The following is a 19353-nucleotide window of genomic DNA, read 5'->3' as shown; positions in this document are numbered from 1 at the left end:
TCTGGGCCAGCCCTTGTTTTGAGCTCCTGGGCTGAACTTAGATGTTGGTAACTATGAATTGTATTTGGTCTGTCTGTCGATGTTTGTAATTTGTTTGTATTTGCTCTGAAGTTCAGGGTGCTGGCTTTTTCCCCTAAACTAAGTGAGTGGTATTTGTAGGCTGGATTAAAGTCAGATTGTCAACCCCTTAACTTTGGTTTCCTTAGTAAAGCAGATCAAAAGAACCTGGGCTTTGGCAGCATTCTTGTTGTTGGGCTTGTGTTGGTCTTTCACCCCCACAACAGCTGCTAGTCAGATTGTTGAAACAACTACTTATTAATAAACAAGGCCAGTGAAGTTGTTTACTTCTTCTTGGACACACCCACAGTGTGACCCCTGCAGCCTGTAGTCTTGGTGTGCTGGCCTCTAAACCCAGGGGCCCCAGAAGTGCCGAAGCCCATGATGTGCCCGAATCTTCTTCAGTCACTCCAGATCTTCACGCAGCTTATTGGCCAGACTATTGGCCAGAACCTGGCTATATTTTCCATCCTTTACATCTTCTGCCTGTTAAGGAACCAGTCTGGAATCTTGTATTGCTGGGGATTCTGCATGATGGTGATCACAGGCTCCATTTCATCTTCAGTGAGCTCACCAGCCCTCTTGGTGAAGTCAACGTCTGCTTTCCTCAGTACTACATGAGTATATCTTCGACCCATATACTTGATGGCTTTGATGTCAAGCTATTTACCACCATCCATCAATGTTGGTGTTGAGCACTCTCAAAATGTGCTGGAACTTCTTGGGGATTACAAGAGACATGGCTGCAATGGCGGCGTGAGAGCCTTCTCTGGAAGAGTGTTTTTTAAGTTCTTGAATGAATTCCTTTTGGGCAAGTGACCATTTGACATTACTCTTTGGAGCAGAGGAGGGTTTCTTTGCTTCAGTATTCTCTTCTGAAGATGGACCCTGCTCTTTTCTATTCCCATAGTAGCTCTCTGTGGTTGGATTCTATCTCCTTTGCTTGTGCATTTTTTTGGTAATAATTTAGTTTTTGCAATCAACTCTAGTCTTGGGGGATGGGGCCTCTGGCCTCTGAACCTCTTCAGTTCTCCCCTCTGACCTTGAACTCAAACCAAGACCTCTAGCCTCCTGTAAGCACCCACAGCCAGTGGCATTCCAGATGCTTCTCACCCCCACGGCTCTCCCCAGCACAACTGGGTCTGATATTTCTTGTCATCAGAGGTTCCCCAGATCTTCACCAGGTCAGACGCCCAACTTTCCTCACTGTCCAGGGTTAAAGTTCCTGTGACTGGGGCTAAGGCAGCCTCCCAACCAAGCTACCCCTAGGGCTTGTGCTTGTTGTTTAAGCAACTTGCCTCTCCTTAAAGCAGATCCTACCCTGGAGGTGTTTACTCTTCACTGGGAGGAAATCTAGTCCTGGGTTTTTTCTTCTGGTCTTCTCAGATTGTCCCAAGAGGTTTCCTGTTCTGCCCCTAGTCTTGTTTGTTTTCACAGCTCTATGTTCACCCAGAGGCACTATTTTATCTCTTTTGTGGAGGAAAATCTTGAGAGAAATTTTCTGACCTGCTTCACCATCTTCCCAGAATCCTCTCCGAAGCATACTTTTTTAAGCTTTATTTTTATTGTTTTATTTTGTTTGTGTTTTCTTTTGCAACATGGTTAATATGGAAATGTTTTGCATAACTCCATATATATAATTGATATATTTTTTCCCTTTTCAAGGAGGGGGAGAGGCAGGAGGGAAGGAGAGAATTTGGAATTCAAAATTTTTTAAAATGATTTTAAAATTGTTTTATATAATTTGGAAATAGTTAACAAAATAAAAATAAAGTTTTAAAATGTAGTTGGGAGATATTTAAGAATATTGATAATAACACAATATTTATGAATATTAATAATACAATAGAACATAGATAATATTAATATGTTATTTTCTAAGTCAATATGTGGCCCATAGGGATCCTTAGTAACTCCTATTTCTATTTGAGTTTGCTACCATTTCTCTACAGTAAAAATTATTACTTCATGTCCCCAGAACCCTTTGTAAGTCTTTTGAAGCCTAAGGACCCCTTCTTAGAATGAAGTTTTTTTAAATCATAATTAACAGAAATGCTAAATTCCAGCTAGAAGTTAGGAAAATTAAAGATGTAATTTTCTGACCATTTAAGTTCATGGACTTCTTGGGGGTCTGTAGCATCTTTGACATGTAGTCATCCAGAAAAGGATAAGACATCCAGGTTAACCAACATCAGCTCCATTGTCCATGTGTTACTTCTGTGGAGTATGGATTGGAATACTTCACTCACTGACTCCTTTTTAGGTGTAGAAGTGGATAAAGAACCTCCCAACCCACATGAACTCTAGAGACAGACCTCAGCAAGTGTCCTTGAAGTAAGTAGTGACCTCTCACTGTCTTTGCTTGAGTATTCCATACCAAACCCGCTTCATACTGCACCATGAATTTCCCTGACATGTTTGTGTGACACAAAGATCCCCCTCTTCTGCTCTCCTCCTTAGGAACAGCCATGTTTCAAGGCATCCGGACTTCAGCTATTTTATTGTTAGTGAAGTAAGGATAGCTGTAGCAGCTACTGTCTGTCCATGTCTCATTCCTTCCTCTTATCATCACCAAAAGACTTAAGGAACTGAAGCTGGAGATTCCAGAGTCCTGGGAAAGTTCTCTTCCCTCTGGCCAGATGGGCAGATTTCTTTGATTTAAGTGAGACCAGCTATACTCAGACAACAACTCCCTTACGTATGTCTCCTATGGCTAAGAAGACATATTTTTCTCTAACAAGTATACTATTCTTTTTGTTCTTAACCACTTGTCTTTTATGAATTGCCATATTTCTTTGCTTTGTTTCACACAGTGATACTTTGAATAATGTTTAACTTATGAATGTTCCCCTAAAAATCTGTATATAAAGAGACCTAGATCATGCTGGGGGTAGATTGTCATCCACTTTCCAATGTGCCCTAGCTGGCTGGAATAAACAGCTCCTTGCTTCACCCTTAACTGATTCTTTATTGTCATTATGCAACCCTGACCTCAAAAAACCAGAGCAGTTGGGGCAGCTAGATGGCACAGTGAGTAAAGCACCGGCCCTGGAGTCAGGAACCTGAGTTCAAATATGGCCTCAGACACTTGACACACTTACTAGCTGTGTAACCTTGGGCAAGTCACTTAATCCCAATTGCCCTGACTTCCCCCCTCAAAAAAAAAAAACCAAACCGGTGAGTGATGACCCTCTCAGGCAGAGGGTTGACTAGGCAATGATGCTTATTTTCTCCAACTAGGTTTCCAATTCAGTTCAAGAAGCATTTATCAAACATCTGCAAGAAGGTGCTAGACATACAAAGACAAAATGAAAACTAGTCCCTGGTCTGAAGGAACTTGTACTCTTTTGGGGGCTTCTCAGGGTGGGCATTAAGATTCCAAGAATGCTCCAGATATGGAAATTCCATTATAGAATGCCCATGCTCCATTTATATACAGCATTCCTGTCTTCCCTCTGTCCCTCAAAAGGGCCAGTTGTATTTGGTAAACACAAGGTTATTTCCTTCCAAGCCATTCATTCATTTGACATTTATTAAAAGTGCCTACCATATGTAAGCTTTGTGCTATATATTTAGGAATTAAGAGATGAACGATGACACAGTTCCTTGTCTTGGAGATGTTTACACATCTCTGCAAAAAAAATTCCAGTTTCATATCCAATCATTTTTTTAAATTATACTGTGTTATGGAAATGCTTGTTTCATTCCATAAATTAAAATGAATTTAAATTTTTAAAAAAAAATTCTAATACAGTTTAGGTATGTGGTATTCAACTAAACAAGCATTTATTTAGTGCCTATTATGTGCCAAGTACCAAGTTAGGCACCAAGAATACAAAACCAAAAAGGAAACAGTCCCTGCTCTCAAAGAGAGCTTACTCTGTTGGGAATAATAGAGAAGAGGCCCAATTCTAATTCCACGAGCACCTCAAGGAGGGCATCACTTCTACGTTGGCCCATCAAGGTGCCACTGCTGTACTGCCGACCCTTTTCACCCAGTGTTTTCACATTCTGCTCTAAGTAGCATCTATTCTCCTCTAGTCTTCTCAGTACTCGATGCTAAATACAGTACTCTTGTCTTCCTCTGACCCACCTCCCCAGACTAAAGCAGCTGGTTTCAGGCCAGAATTAATCAGCTCCTCGACCACCTCACAGCAGTAAATAGCAAAAGACAGAAAGGTTGTATTTGCAAGCTTCTGCTCAGCTCTAAAATTTCTGGATGCTACTAAGCATTGAACTAAATTGTTTAAAACCAAGTGAAGGAAGCAGAACCAAATGGGAGAGGGGCAGGGAGAACCAATGAACTAGGTAACTTAGTTGGGTAAATAGGAGTTTATGAAAATATAGGAGATAAATTAAGAAACAAACAAATAGCCTCAAATACATAACCAATTGGGGAATGGAGTGGGGGTAGGGGGCAGAGATGGGGAGTAATAATCAGAGACAGAGGTCAGACATGTACGCATGGGAGGGCAGAACCTACCTACCCCTCCATTAGTTCATGCAGAACCCCTAGGATTTCACTGGTACCTAAGGGCCATTGTGAGGGGCTAGTGTAATGGAACCATCAGAGGGATTGGATTGGAATATGAAAAACTACATACAATCACCTTCTTTCTCAAAGGGTTGGAGTTCACAGAAGAGGAGGGGAAAGAGAAAGATAATGAGTCCTGTTGGAATAAGGTTTGGGGAAACCTAAATGTTCCATTTGCTAATTATTTGTTGCAAAAAATTTAGGACAGATTTATGGACATGGATATGATTGGATATAGCGTTCTAAAAGTCTTAGTGAAGTTAAAACTTAAGTTAAACTATATTATAACTATATATATAACTTTTGGGATGTACTGTGTGTATGTGTGTCTGTCTATACGTATATATAGACAGACACAAACATAAATTATATGACATATACATAATGTATGTACATAAACACATACGTTTATATATTATACCAGCTCTCTGCATGTACCTAGGATAGTGCAAGGATTTGATAAATTGATTAACTTTTGTCAAATGTTGCATCACCTCTATCAAGCGGGGACGAAAATATGGGCATCTGCAAGTTTGCACACCCTGTGCCTTTCACCATCACCCCATTTTTCCAGCTGTGACCCAGCAGAGATCTCTTGTTGACTACCCAAGTCAGCATTAGTCTGTTTCTCAGAATCCAGGGCTAGGGAATAGGGAAGAGAGCAGCCCTTAGGACCATTCCCAGGGGAGTCATGGAAGGGAGAGCTCTCACTGCCCACCTTCCTCTACCCTGCCCACACACAAGGGCCCCCGCTATGGGCCCTCAAATATTTGCTAGCTGCTATTCTAAGAGGGAAGGGCCCTTGACATGTCCCCGTAGGGAGTATTTTCTCTGTTTGGAGAACATGCAAATTATTAAACAATGCTTATGATGGATGTGACCACAAGGGCAGTGGAAAGAATTACAGAACACAGAGCAGGTGAACCAAAGGTCAACTCCCATCTCCACTCCCTCTAATTTTAAAAGATTTCAAATCATTTCCCCTTGGAGGGCTTATATAATTTAGTCCTTGGGTCAGCAAGCTTATCTGGACATTAAAAGTTAATTTAGTCTCTGCTTCTGCTGCCTATTATTATTAGTTTGAGGTTTCTCCCCCCAAAGCATAAACCCTATGCCCCCATGAATATAAAAAATTGAAAGGAGTAATTGCAAGTTGGGGGAGAGAGACCAGAAGTGCTCCTCATCTCTGGGAACTTATGGAGTGATTTTCAAAAACCATGTAAACCAGCTGAAGCATTTCAAATATTAAGATGTGGAAATTTGGCTCCTCCAGAGTTGGGGTGGGATGGGCCTTTGCGTCATGGAGCAGAAGGGACTAGGGAGCATCACATGACCCACAGCAATGGAGGCAACATCACAGAGTGGATAGAATGTACTTTTTAAAGGGGAGATGTGTAATATATATGTATATGCGTAGACATACATGTATATACATGTATCTAGTTATATATGTGCAATAAACCTACCAAGCAGGTACAACGTAACCTTGGATGGGAAGTCACCAGCATCTAGGGGCCTTTTGTAGAAGGTAACACGAATTAAGATCCAGGATCCAATTCTTTGCCTTGTAACAATTACTGACTCTGCAATCATGGGCAAGTAGATGGTTCAGGGAAAAGAGAACATAAAAGAAGACCTCAGTTGAAATCCTAGTTCTTTTTTTTTTTTGCTAGTTGTGTGACCTTGGACAAATCGCATAACTCATTAAGACCTCAATTTTCTTGACTGTAAAATGAGTGGGGTGTACTGATGAGCTCTAAGTTCCCTTCTACTTCAAGGGCTATGATACTAAAATGCAAGTCATTTACCCTCAGTTTCCTCATCTGTAAAATAGGGATAATAAATAAAAATAATAATTAAAAAATAGCACTGTTGAAAGGCTCAAATGTGCTAACATATGAAGTATTTTGCAAACCCAATAGTGCTATATAGTTAGAGACTGAACCTATGATTTCATTGATGTTGGGAGCTCCCAGATGAGAACGCATGCCCCTCCCCACTTCCCTGCCCCAGGCAACTACAACTTAAGATCTTACAGACTTGTCCAGAGCTTTGAGTGGTTAAGCAATTTGCCCAGAGTCACACAGCTGGTATGTGTCAGAGGGGATACTTGAACCCAGGTCTTCCCATTCTCAAGTATGGCTCTTTATCCACTGTGCCAACCTGCTTCTCTTAGAGTCAATTCTTATACTTATTAATGAATAGCGTTTGAGCATCTTCCTAGTTTAAATCATCACCCTCTCTTTCCTAGACTATTGCAATGACTTTCTAAACAGTCTTCCTATTTCAAGTCTCTCCCCACCCCAATTCATCTTCCACAAAGCCGTCAAAGTCTGACCACATTACTCCCACCCCACTCAATAAACTGCAGTGGATCACTATTGCTTCTAGATTCAAATATCACTTCCTTTGTTTAGCATTTAAATCTCCTGGCATCCTGGCCCCTTCCTATGTCTTCAGCCTCTAACACATAGTACTGTCTTCTCCTCCACATGCTCTAAAGTCTAGCCATTCTGACCTTGCTGTTCTTCACACATGATGCTTCATCTCCTATCTCTTCACCTACATACTGTGCAGAGATGATTTCCTTCTTTCCTTCCATCTCCTGGAGTACCTGGCTTCCTTCAAGACTCGACTCAAGTGCCAGCTTCTGCAGAAGGCCCTTCTTGGTCTCCCTGCCCCTAGGGGCTTCCCACAAGGTTACCTTGTATCTGCTTTGTATGTTTTTTTGCATAAAATATATATTTTATATGTATTTTATACTTTAAATACTTTATATATATATACACTTTAAATATATATTTATATACTTAATATATATTTATATGTGTATATATAAATACATATGTACTTTTACATACATATAACACACACATAACACATATATTAAGCATGTTGTCTCCTCTGGTAGAATGTAAGCTTCTTGAGGGCAGGGACTGCTTCATTTTGGGATTTGTATCCCCAGAGCCTTGTACTGTGCTTGGCATATAGCAGGTACTTCATAAATGCCTGTTTATTGACTAACTGATTTATCTCAGCTGGCTAGGAGGCTAATCTCCGAAGTCCAGCCCCAAGTCTTGAAGCACTGGCTTGGGATTCAGGGGACCTGGTTTCAAATCCCAGCTCATCTATTTACTATGTGAGTGACCTTGGGTAAATCTCTTCACATCTTTTGGCCTCAGATTCCTTCACTATAAAATGAGGTGACCCAACGAGAGGTCCTCTTAGGTCCTTTCTGGCTCTAGACCTATGAAACTACTACTGAACCCATAATACCAACCACAGTTTGATCTTTAATACCAACTATAGGTTTGTCCCTTACCCCAGCTATAGACTGAGTCTTAGCCATGGTCCTAGACTGACCTTTGACCCCAACTACAGCCTGATGCTCCTGACACTCCTTAGCCATCCTTCTTGTTATGCAAATGTGCCATTGGTCATAAGGAACACTAGGTGAGAGTACAGTGATGGCTCTCTCTGTCCCTACAACTGGAAAAGTGATTTAAGTTTATGTCCAAACAATGGTTAGTCCAGAGGAGAATACTGGATGTATTTTTTTTAACTAATTAGGATTTCGGAAGTGTTTAATATTGCTTTTTTCAAATCCAAAAAGCTGCACTTCAATCCCCAGATTTCCGAACTACATAAAAGAGCAATAAAGCATACACCATTACTTCATATTCTTCAAAAATACAAATTCATATTTGTTCTTTTTGGGTGAGGAATGAGGGATTTGGAGAGTTCTTCCTTTGCAGTTAATGGAACTTTAACTAACATTTCCATATCATTCAGTTTGGAACTTGTGGCAAATGTATTCTCCATTGGTGGACCTTGGCTTTGGGGCTGCCAAGAAATCCCAATCACAAATTACCCTACACCTACGGGCAGTCACGCACAATAACAGTAGATAAACGATAACATAGTTTGGCAAGCAAATCCAAGGGAGGCAGTTCCTACCGCAGGCTTTGCAGATGGTCTCTCTCACTATAGAATAATTTAAAATAAATTTAACAGAGGAAGACTCTCTCCCTAGGTGGCCAAGTGAAATTGAGCCACAGAGGAATTAGTAGGAATTTCCTGAACAGGAGAGCTGCCTGAATGTCAAGTTGAGGTAGCAAACTCCTTGTTACTGAGGGGGTATTCAGAAGAAGCTGGATAACTATCATCATCATAACAGCAACAGAACATTTAAAATACATTAATCTCAGAGCATACCTCAGTAAGAAAGACTCAAGGAAAGATCAAGTCCCAGTTGTCACTTGCTACATGTGGGACCTGAAGTGAATTATTATGCTTCTCTGCCTCAGTTTCTTCCTTTGTAAAATGAGGTGGTTGGATTAGCTGATCTGAAGTTCCTTCCTGACCTAAATCTATGATATTATGGCCTACTGAGGGCTTGGAGTTTTCCAAAGCACTTTTCTTATAACAATTCTATCAGGTAGATATAGTTAGACAACTACAATTTTACAGATGAGGAAGCTGAGGCTCAGAGAAGCCTTACCTATGTTTGCACAGTAAGTGTTGGAGTCCAGATTTGAACCCAAGACCCCATTTCAATGACCAGCACTCACTCCATTACCATGCTGCCTGAGATGGAGAATCCAACATTCACGCATCCTGCAGGGCAGTGGACTAGATGGTCCCAAGGCTCCTTCTAGCTCTGATATTCTATGATTGTTCATGGTGCAGTTAAAGATGGAGAGTGGATTTATAATTTTTTCTGTGATTGCTAAGTGGATGCTGAGACTGTTGACAAAACTTCTAGCCAATGGCATCCCAAAGTGCATGGATTTCTGGTGCTTACTATATGCTTGCTGAACAGATAAATGAATGATTATTAATTATGTCATAATTATATTATTAATTTAATTAAGCAATAATGCAGAGAAAGGAATGTTAGAGAAAGCCAATGCCATGTGAAATGCTCAGAAAGCTAGGCAGGTCAAATATTTTGAAAAGCAGCCCTCCACCTCCACACAGGGCTCAGATCGGATCCTTTGCAGCCTGGGCTAGTCAATCCAAAGAATTCCCATTTGCCCAGAGTATCATGTGCTGGGTTTGGACACAAACACAAGCACATTTTGAGGCTATTAATATTTCAGAAGCATCATTCACCTCTAAGAAAGAAAGGGAAACAAGACGAAAGCTCATCCTCTGTTCTCCCTCTCTTATGGTATACAGACACATTCTCCCAGAAGGTGGGGGCTATGCCCCCTATCCCCACCCCAGACAGCCACCAGGGGCCACTCACTGTCACACATAGCAGTAAAACAAAGGGCACCACTGGCAGCTTTCACCACACCACCTTTTCCTCCATCCCTCATCCTTCCATCACTTTCAGCTCCTCCCCAAACTGTAACAACTGTCTTGGACACCTTCCCACTTCAGCTTCCATTTTTGATTTGAGCTGTCAACAAGAGGACACACTAACTGGGAGGAGGGCTCATTGAGGGCAGCTGGAACATCACCTGCATCCTTTGTGGTAAGCCCCAGGGCCAGAGCCCTGGTGAGGCTTGGGGAGGTCAGGGGGAGAAATGAGGCTTGACTACTCTTGTCAGATAGCTGCTGTAGGATATGACTTATTTGGCTTGGCTGCAGGGGGGATGCCTAGAACCAATGGAAGGAAAGTACTGGGAAGCAGATTTGGACTCAGTTAAAAGAATTGCCAGGGCAGCTAGGTGGTGTAGTAGGTAGAGTGCTGGGCCTGAAGTCAGGCATCTCATCTTTGTGAGTTCAAATCTGGCTTCAGACACTTACTGGCTGTGTGACCCTGGACAAGTCACTTAACCCTGATTGTCTCAGTTCCTCATCTGTAAAATGAGCTGGAGAAGAAAATAGCAAACTACTCTAGTATCTTTGCCAAGAAAAGTCCCAATGGGGTCATGAAGAGTCAGACATGACTGAACAACAACAAAAAGAACTAATAGGAAAGTTGACTGATTGACAGTTAGCTGAAGTAGACTAGCTGTCTAGGAGAGAGTGAGCTCCCTGTCCCTGAAAATGCTCAATCATTTAATTCCATTCCATTCAAGATAGCAAATGTTGAACACCTATTAGATGCAAAGCTCCGTTCTAGGCTAGACATCTATCTGTCATGGAGAATGTAGAGAAGATTCATGTCTCATAAGACAATAGAAATATAGATTTGGATGTGGAAGGGACCCGAGAGGCCATTTAGTCTGACACCCTCATTTTACAGAAGAAGAAACTGAGGCCCAAGAGTCTGAATGGCTTGCCTAGGATAACACAGCTAGTAAGTATCCAGCTTGGGATTCTAGCCCAGAACTTCCTGACTTTTAGATGAAATGACTTCTGAAGCCCTTACTGATGCTGAGATTCTCTGATGTTATGAACCACCCAGAGGGCACCATACTGTTCCAGCCAGTTTGAAAAGGGCTGATTCCAAATATCATATTTACTGTTAGCCTAGCTACTGAACACCCAGGCAAATGCTGACTGTTTGGAAAAATCCTCAGGAAAACAGTTCCACTCACTGGTGTTTTCCTTCCTTCTAGAGGAAAGCTAGGCAGATGACACCCTCTCCCCAGGCACAGGGTACAGGAGTTTCGTTGAATAGCATAACACATAACAAAGAATTTTCTGAAAAGAGTTGGGGAAAAGTATCTTAATGATGGAAATATTGACCAGGAGAAAAGTCAAAGTTCAGTAGGAGCTGGCTTAGCTCCAGAAGCCAGATGGGTATTAACACTTTATATCACTTTCTACCCTTTCAAAGATTTTTTAACATCTATTATCTCAAGAGACAATAACCTTTGAGGTAGGTGGAAAGTAGGTTTTTTCCAATCGTAACTTTAACAAACCATGGTGCAACAGAAAAAGTGATCATTTGGAGTCCAAAGATCTTGGTTCAAATTCCTAGCTCCACTACATAGTCTGTGTGACCTCAGGGAACCTCAGTTTACTCATTTATACAATGGAAATAAAAAAAAATTGTATCACCTATCTCATTGTGTGAGGAAAACACTTTATGAACTATAAAGCATTTTATAACGAGAACTTATCATTGTTAATATTATGTCTATTAAATGAATAAATGGTAGGCAGCTAGATGACACAACGGATAGAGTGTTAGATCTGGAGTCAAGAAGACCTGAGTTCAAATCTAACCTCAGACACTTCCTAGCTATGTGAATCTAGAAGTCACTTAACCTTTCTCAGTTCCCTCATCTGTAAGATGATGGTTATAATAGCACCTATCTCCCAGGGTTGTTGTGATGGTCAAATAAGATAATATTTATAAAGTCTTTTGCAGACCACTACATGTTATATAAATGCTAGCTATATATAATATATATTACCTATACTATATATAACGTTCATATATGTGTGTACACATACACACATATAGATATATATGCATGTACACATACATATATGTATGTGTGTATATATGTATATATTTGTATGTGAGTATGTATATGTGTGTATATACATATACACACATACACACACATCTGTGTTTGAAAAGCGAGGACAAAATATATTGGTTCTTGGGCTCTAGTATCTACCAAGGGTTATCTTCAAAATTTTTACGATCAACAGCTCTAGCTTACGGGGAGCTCACATCTTTTTTAAAAAATAATTAATTAATTTTTAGTTTTCAATATTCACTTCCGTAAGATTTTGAGTTCTTTCCCTGCTGGGAAAACTAAATGCAAAATGGCTATATGATTTAGATATAAAGGCTGATACTATACGCAAACTAAGAGAGCAAGGAATATTTTACCTGTCAGATTTATGGAAAATGGAAGAATGTATGACTAACCAAAAGATAGAGAACATGATGAAATGCAAAATGGATAATTTTGATTACATTAAATTGAAAAGTTTTTGCATACAGCCAATGCAACCAAGATTAGAAGGAAAGCAGAAAGATGGAAAACAATTTTTACAACCAGTGTCTCTGATAAAGGCCTCATTTCTAAAATATATAGAGAACTGATTCGGATTTTATAAGGATTTAGAAGTCCTTCCCCAATTGATAAAAGGGAGCTCCCATCTTAAGGACATTAAAAAGATAAGACACGATAAGCATTTCTTAAGCATTAGGGTTATTCTTTTCAGTCTTTTCCCCCAAGCTCTGGTCTTGCATCAGTGGCTGTTCTTTTTGCATTTCCAACTGGACTTCTACAGGCATCTCAAATGTAACATCCCAAACAGAATTCATCACCTCTTCCCCCCAACCCACACTTTTTTTTTCAAACTTCTCTTTTTTGTTTGAAAGTACCAATTCATCGATCAATAGGCATTTGTTAAATTGTTACTATGTGCTAGTCACGTTGTTAGGCACTGGAGATATAAAAAAGAAAAAAAAGAGAAATCCCTCCTTCGTTCACAATAATGACATCATCCTCGAATATTCACTCTTATCTACCCTTCATATCCAAGTGGTCACCACCTCTGGAGGAATCTATCTTTCCATCACCCCTTGCATTTTCCCCATTCTCGCTATACATACGGCCCCTGCCCTGGTCCAGGTCTCCATTGCCTCTCACCTTGGCCATTATAATTCCCTCCTTCTTGTATTCTCTTCTTCAAGTCTCTTCCCTCCCCAATCCATCCTCACAGCTGTCAAAGTAATATTCTTACAGCCCAATCCTTGCTATATCAATCCCCTACACAATAAACCCTAGCGGTTCTCTAATGCATTTAGGATCATATACAAGCTCTCCTGGTATTTAAAACCCTTTACAACCTGGCTCCAACCTACCTTTTCAGGCTTATAATACATGATTACATCACACACACACACACACACACACACACACACACACACACAGTCTTGTTACTTCTTCTCTTCTTTAACAGCTTAGAAGCCTTTTGTGATGTTCTTCCAAAGAAATGACTGCATATGTTTTGTGTGTGCTTATTATACATGTACGCTTTGTTTCCCCCAACTGAATGTAAGCTCCTTGAGGGCAGAATTGTTCAGGTTTTGTCTTTGTGTCCCCAATGCCTCGTACAGTAAGTGATGGAAAGGTGACAGTCTCTTAATAAATGCTTGTTGATTGATTGATTTAGACCTGCCATTTCATCAGTGTGGGGTAACTCTAGGTATGGAAACTGCCATCTCTTCAGAGGTGTGACACGTCCGTGATTTAGAGAGAGCTCCCTGGGACTCCACAAGGTTAGGCCAATTGTATAGGGTCAATCGTACAGCTAAGATGTCTTCCTGACTGCAAAGCTGAGCCTCTATGCACTATATTGCCCTGTTACCTAATAAATGAGGGGAAAAATCAATTAAATTTTTAAAAAGCAAATGGATTTGTGATCTTACCTTTGTGACTATGACCTCTCTTGATGGAGACCATAACCCATCCATGACTCCTAAGTCTGTGCAATTGTTGGTCACATCCTCTCATAGATCCACCATGGGTCTTCCCATTGTGATGAAAATCTTCTTATTATAACAATAAGAGATAGGAGTAATTAGTGGAATCAAGATTGGATTCCATGTCTCCTGACTCAGAAGGGCTTCATTAAGGAGCAAACACAGCCTTCTTGTGGCTTTGTTTTGCAGAGTGAATTGGGAGATACAGGGGAGGGAGGATGAAAATCAGAAGGGAATTTAATTTTAAAAAGCTAGGCCCAGCTGAATGCCCTGAATATATTGAGCTGGGACTATGGTTTTCATATTAAATTCCCTAATAAATATTCCCCTGTCCCACACTTTACCCTGTAAATCAAAGACACAAGAAGGCTGTGTTTGCTTGCTAATGAAAGTACCAGCACCATGTAGTTAGGAAACCTGGGATCCAAGCTTTACTCCATCAGATCATTCTATCATCTGTAATAATGATAATAGTAATACTACCTCCCAGCTCTATCTGCTAAGCAAAAACTTCCCAGGAGATACACATGGTTAGACATACAGACAAGCAAGCATTCCGCATTCAACCATGATTATCTTCCCAAGTGGTTAAAGCCAGACTTGTGTCCACAGGGGAACAGCACTTAAATTTTCAGACTCCCATTAAGATGGTGTCCTTTCTAACATAAAAATAGCACAGTACGCCAATCAACTAATTCAACTACAATACAACGTATCTGTCCCTCTACATTAGGAGTTCATTTTCCGTGACAAACAATGTGGTTTCAGAATAGGTTTAATGCATTAAATTCATTAATTCAAATAGAAAAAGAAAGGCTCAATTATATAATATTTTTTAAAGAAATGCAATTGTATTACTCCCAAATACGGAATATCAATGACCAAAGCTCACAAAAGTGAGGTCAAAGAATTTTTCTAGAGAACATAGTTTTTAATGAAATCCAGATCAACATAGGAAACCCCTGGCATGGGAACTCCCTCCACTGATGCAAATCAAAAACTATTTTTTGTAAAAATTATTTTTTTTTACTGTAATATTAAGAGAGTTGCCTGGGATACTGAGAGGTTTAATGACTTACCCAAGATTACACAACCTCACCTGTGCTTTAGAGCAGGACTAGAATCTAGGTCATCTTGACTCTAAGGCCAGGCCTCTATCTACTTCTTTATTGAGACACAGTGTCTCAATGAGTATTTTTAATTAGCACTTGGCCAATAAGTATCTAGATTGGTGGACAGATCACCAGAATTGGATTAAAAGGACCTGAATTAAAGGCCTCAAGTCCCCACTGCTACTTGTAGGCCTTGGGTAAATGTACATTTCTCTGCACCTCAGTTTCCCTATCTATCTTCTGGATAAGAATACTCATGCTAGTTATCTCACAAGGTTGTTGGGTAGAAAATGCTTTGTAAGCCATAAAGCACTTTATAAATAGGAGCTTTTATTATTATCAATAAAGTGCTTCAATGTTTTTTCATTGTTAAGCTTCCCATGAGTTGCTCCCCCATTAAATATGTATATATGCATCTCTCTTTTTTTGGCCATCCAGCAGCTCTCTTAGGAGAATACATTTGCTTTGTAAATAGATGTGTGTGATGCGTAAGAGACTAACTCACCGGCATGAAAGGGAGATTAAAAATGTGCAAACCCTTGGATATTTGGGGGAAGTAAGGATGAGTCAGAGAGGAGGGAAGGAGCTATCTGGGAAGAAAGCTAAAATGAAGCAAGATAGGGAAGCTGGGGACTTCTTTAAGCACTCAAGAGCAGCATCTGACAGAGCAATAGTTTATGGAGTTGGACCCGAGCCAGGGTCCTGGGGAAAAAGACAAAGTCTGGACGTCAGAACGAGAGACCACTTCATCTGTTAGGGGTCCAGAGAGAGCCATTTCAAACTGATCAGGGAGGGTGAACCTGGAATCAGTCAGAGAGAACCTTGCTTTCCTTAAGAATCAGAGATGAAGTAGGATGGAGCCTAACTGTGTGCTACAAATATATATTTGGTGTAGGGGGGAATGGGTTGAGGTGACAAGGACCAAAAGAGCCAATGTCTTCATTAACCTTGACAGAGCTGATTTCAGTAACTAGGCTGTGTACTCAGAATGTACCATTCCTTACATTATCGCAAAGGGAAAATACTCCCTCTCAGCAAACAGCAACAATTGAATTATCTTCCTCTTAAAGAGTTGTTCTACAGTGGTCAAGGTCTAAAGTCAGAACTTCTTTTCATCTCAAGGCTGATTGGGGTAACTAGGTGGCATCATAGGGCACAGAGTGCTGGGCCTGAAGTCAGGAAGACTCATCTTCGTGAGTTCAAATCCAGCTTCAGATACTTACTAGCTGCTGGGCAAATCACTTAATCCTGTTTGCCTCAGTTTCCTCATCTGTAAAATGAACAAAACACTCCAGTATCTTTGCCAAGAAAACCTCAAATGGGGTGTGAAGAACTGAGCAACACTAAAAATTGTTTGAAAATGGCCTTGACATTTTCATACATGCAGTGGATAAAGTATGGGAATTGGAGCCAGGAGGATCTGAGTTCAAATTCTGCCTCAGACAATTTGCTAGCTGTGTGGCCCTGGGCAAGTCACTTAACTTCTCTGCCTCAGTTTCTTCACATCTATGATGGGGATAATGATAGTACCTCACTCTTGGGGTTATTGTAAGGATCAAATGTGATAAACTCTATAAAGTGCTTTGCAAACTTTGAAGCACTATATAAATGCTAGCAACTATCATCATTATTAATAATACTAATAATAGTAACAACAATGTGGTATAATAGAAAGAAGCTTAGATTCAGAGTCATGAGACCTGGTTTCAAATCCCAGATCTACTCCTCCTTACACTGTGTGTGACCTTAGACAAGTTATTATTTTATTAATTAACTAATTAATAAAAATTAAGTTATTATTTTAGGTCCCGTACACCTCAGTTTTCTCTTCTATGAAATGGGTATACTGGACCTTGTAATGTGCCTCCTGGCTCAATATCCTACAATCCAATGACCTTTTAGGGATTAACTATTCATCACACTCTGAAATCTTGTTTACATCATTATTTTCTTTGCAATTCCCTTTTAAGAACATAGCACAAAGGTAAACTTTCATAGAGTCAAAGGATTTCAAATTCCAATTTGTTGGGAATGCTAGTTAGTGAATTTTCATTGTCCTTTTAAAGCAAGTGGATTGCAGAAAATTGGCCCCCAAGCCAGTCCCTAAGTTTTGTCTTTAGTCATATACATGTGGAGCTGTTCTAACTTACTGTGGAAGGGTGAAAGCCAGAGGCAATCTATGGAAGTGGGCTGGTGTTACCACCATGAATTTAGCTTCAAGTAGTTTCTAAAGGACAGAGAACAAAGGAAAAGAATGGTAGGCAGAGCTGTAGCTGGAGTCGTACCTGGGGCAAGAATCATAAAATGTTTTCCAGGCAAGCAGCAGAAAAGCCCCTTCAAATGACTTTTAGAGAGAAATTTGGCAGAGGTGAAAGGGAGACACTTTGGGACACAAGGAAGAGAGACCTCTGGCCACTGACCCCTCAGAAGTTAAACAGGGACCATTGGATCTGGAGATCCAGGGATGTGTAAAGTTCATGCCTGCTCAGGAAGCCACCACTACGGGAGGGAACAAGATGAGTAGAGGTTAGGGCGGAACTAGCGTAGCATGGGGCTACAGAGGGGAGGAATATGTTGTCATTTGGTAGCTTCTTATTTTAATTATTTTGCTATCTTAGGTATTAAGCTCAGTTGTTTCTATCTGTAGGTGTACAAGTGCTGTCAGAGCCAACCACATTTTGGCACCCTGGGTCAAAGGTCCAATAGCTTCACCCTAGTTGCAACTCAGATGTTAGGTGATCAGAGGTCCAACTTTGGTTCTGCTCCAATCCTCTGCTCTGATCTTGGGCAGGTGCTTTTTTCTGTACATCTCAGTTACTTCAACTGGAAAATGAGGCTCATACCTGTTTTTTAAACTGCCATCCAATAATGACCAGAGAATCACTAAGAGAGATGCAAAAGCGCTTTGGATTCTTCAGGGTAGAACCACTGGGTTATTTTTATTACCTCTAATAGCAAGAATACAATCTATTACCTGCTTCATTGGGGAATTCTTATGGGCAATAAATAATGAAGGACCCTGGAGGCCTGCTTTACAGAATGAGGAGACAAGCATGTAGCTGCCACCTCCATTGTTAATTATTTATGGAACACACAGGGAAACAAGATCAGGAAGGTGTTTGTCAGGTCGGTTAGTTCTGACACCTGCTTACTGTTCACACAAGCTTGCTTTCTCCCCAGTTTCAACTTCCTCACATTTCAAGAGCACAGTTGCAAAGCATCATTGGTATCAATTACTGGTTCAAAAGTAGAAACACACATATGTTCATAACACACACACGCACACACACACACACATACACACATGCGCACACACACACACACACAGAAAGAAATGCATTATTATCTCTGTCTGAGCATTTAGTACTATTTAGATGCAGCATCTGGATTTAAGGTCTAGACATGAAAAGTCTGGAAAAGGAACTCAAAGTTTACGATTAAATCCCACCTTCTGATGGCCTTTCTTCCTCTTCTCCTTCCCACCTCTCTGGCAGTGAGTGCCTTCCCACCTCGAGAATACCTTCCATGTATTCTCAATCTCATATATACCTAGTTATTTATGTAGGCACATACGTTAGAATATGAGTTCCTTGAGGCCAGGACTGTTTTAACCTTTCCTTGTATCTCCAGAAGTTAGTAGAGTATCTGGAAAATAGTAGTGGATTAAGTGATGGACAACAGAATTCAATATCCCTTGTAAACTGGTTGACAGGTATTTTGTGGAATTTTTGTTGATGACAGAAAAGACGCATGAATTCAGATCCCCAATTCAGAATTTGTGATGATTTAGAAAAGAGCCAAGCAAAGGTCTACCTAGATCTATAACAATGGGCTGGCAAAGCAAATTAATAATAGGGCTTTGGGGTGCAGCGAAATATAATATTGGCTAAGTTCTCACCAGTGGGTCAAATTGTGGAGTACCTTTAAAGTCAGGACATGTTTACAGTAATGACAGATAGACATCTTGTAAAGTTGCTAGGACATAATTCCTGATAGGGAGGGGGGAAAAACTGGTCCCTCTCTTCCTTACTTTAGAATAGCCAGCATCACTTCTCACCTCTGGCTCACTGGACAACTCCAAGTTTCAAGTTCAGTTGATCTAATTTCCCACCACTTTTCCCTTCCCCCTGTGACTCTATGGACCAATAACTACTCCAGGAACTTTCAAGCAATAGAGATCTACCTCCAATAGTCACTGAACATTTTGTTTTGAAAGGGCATGTTCCCAACAGCATCTAATTTAATAACTTTTCAGCTGATAAGCAGTGAACCCAGGACAACAATAACCAGACTGAGGA

General features: G+C 40.4%; 1 pseudogene; it reads right to left on the bottom strand.

The window, feature by feature from the left end:
• Window positions 1-341: 341 nt before the first annotated feature.
• On the bottom strand, window positions 342-798 carry LOC118831520 (annotated as a pseudogene).
• Between the last annotated feature and the right edge of the window lie 18555 nt (window positions 799-19353).

This window comes from Trichosurus vulpecula, chromosome 9, assembly GCF_011100635.1.
Source record: "Trichosurus vulpecula isolate mTriVul1 chromosome 9, mTriVul1.pri, whole genome shotgun sequence".
NCBI classification, from domain to species: Eukaryota; Metazoa; Chordata; class Mammalia; order Diprotodontia; family Phalangeridae; genus Trichosurus; species Trichosurus vulpecula.
Note: the sequence above shows the minus strand (reverse complement) of the source record. Positions and strands in the feature narration are given on the sequence as shown.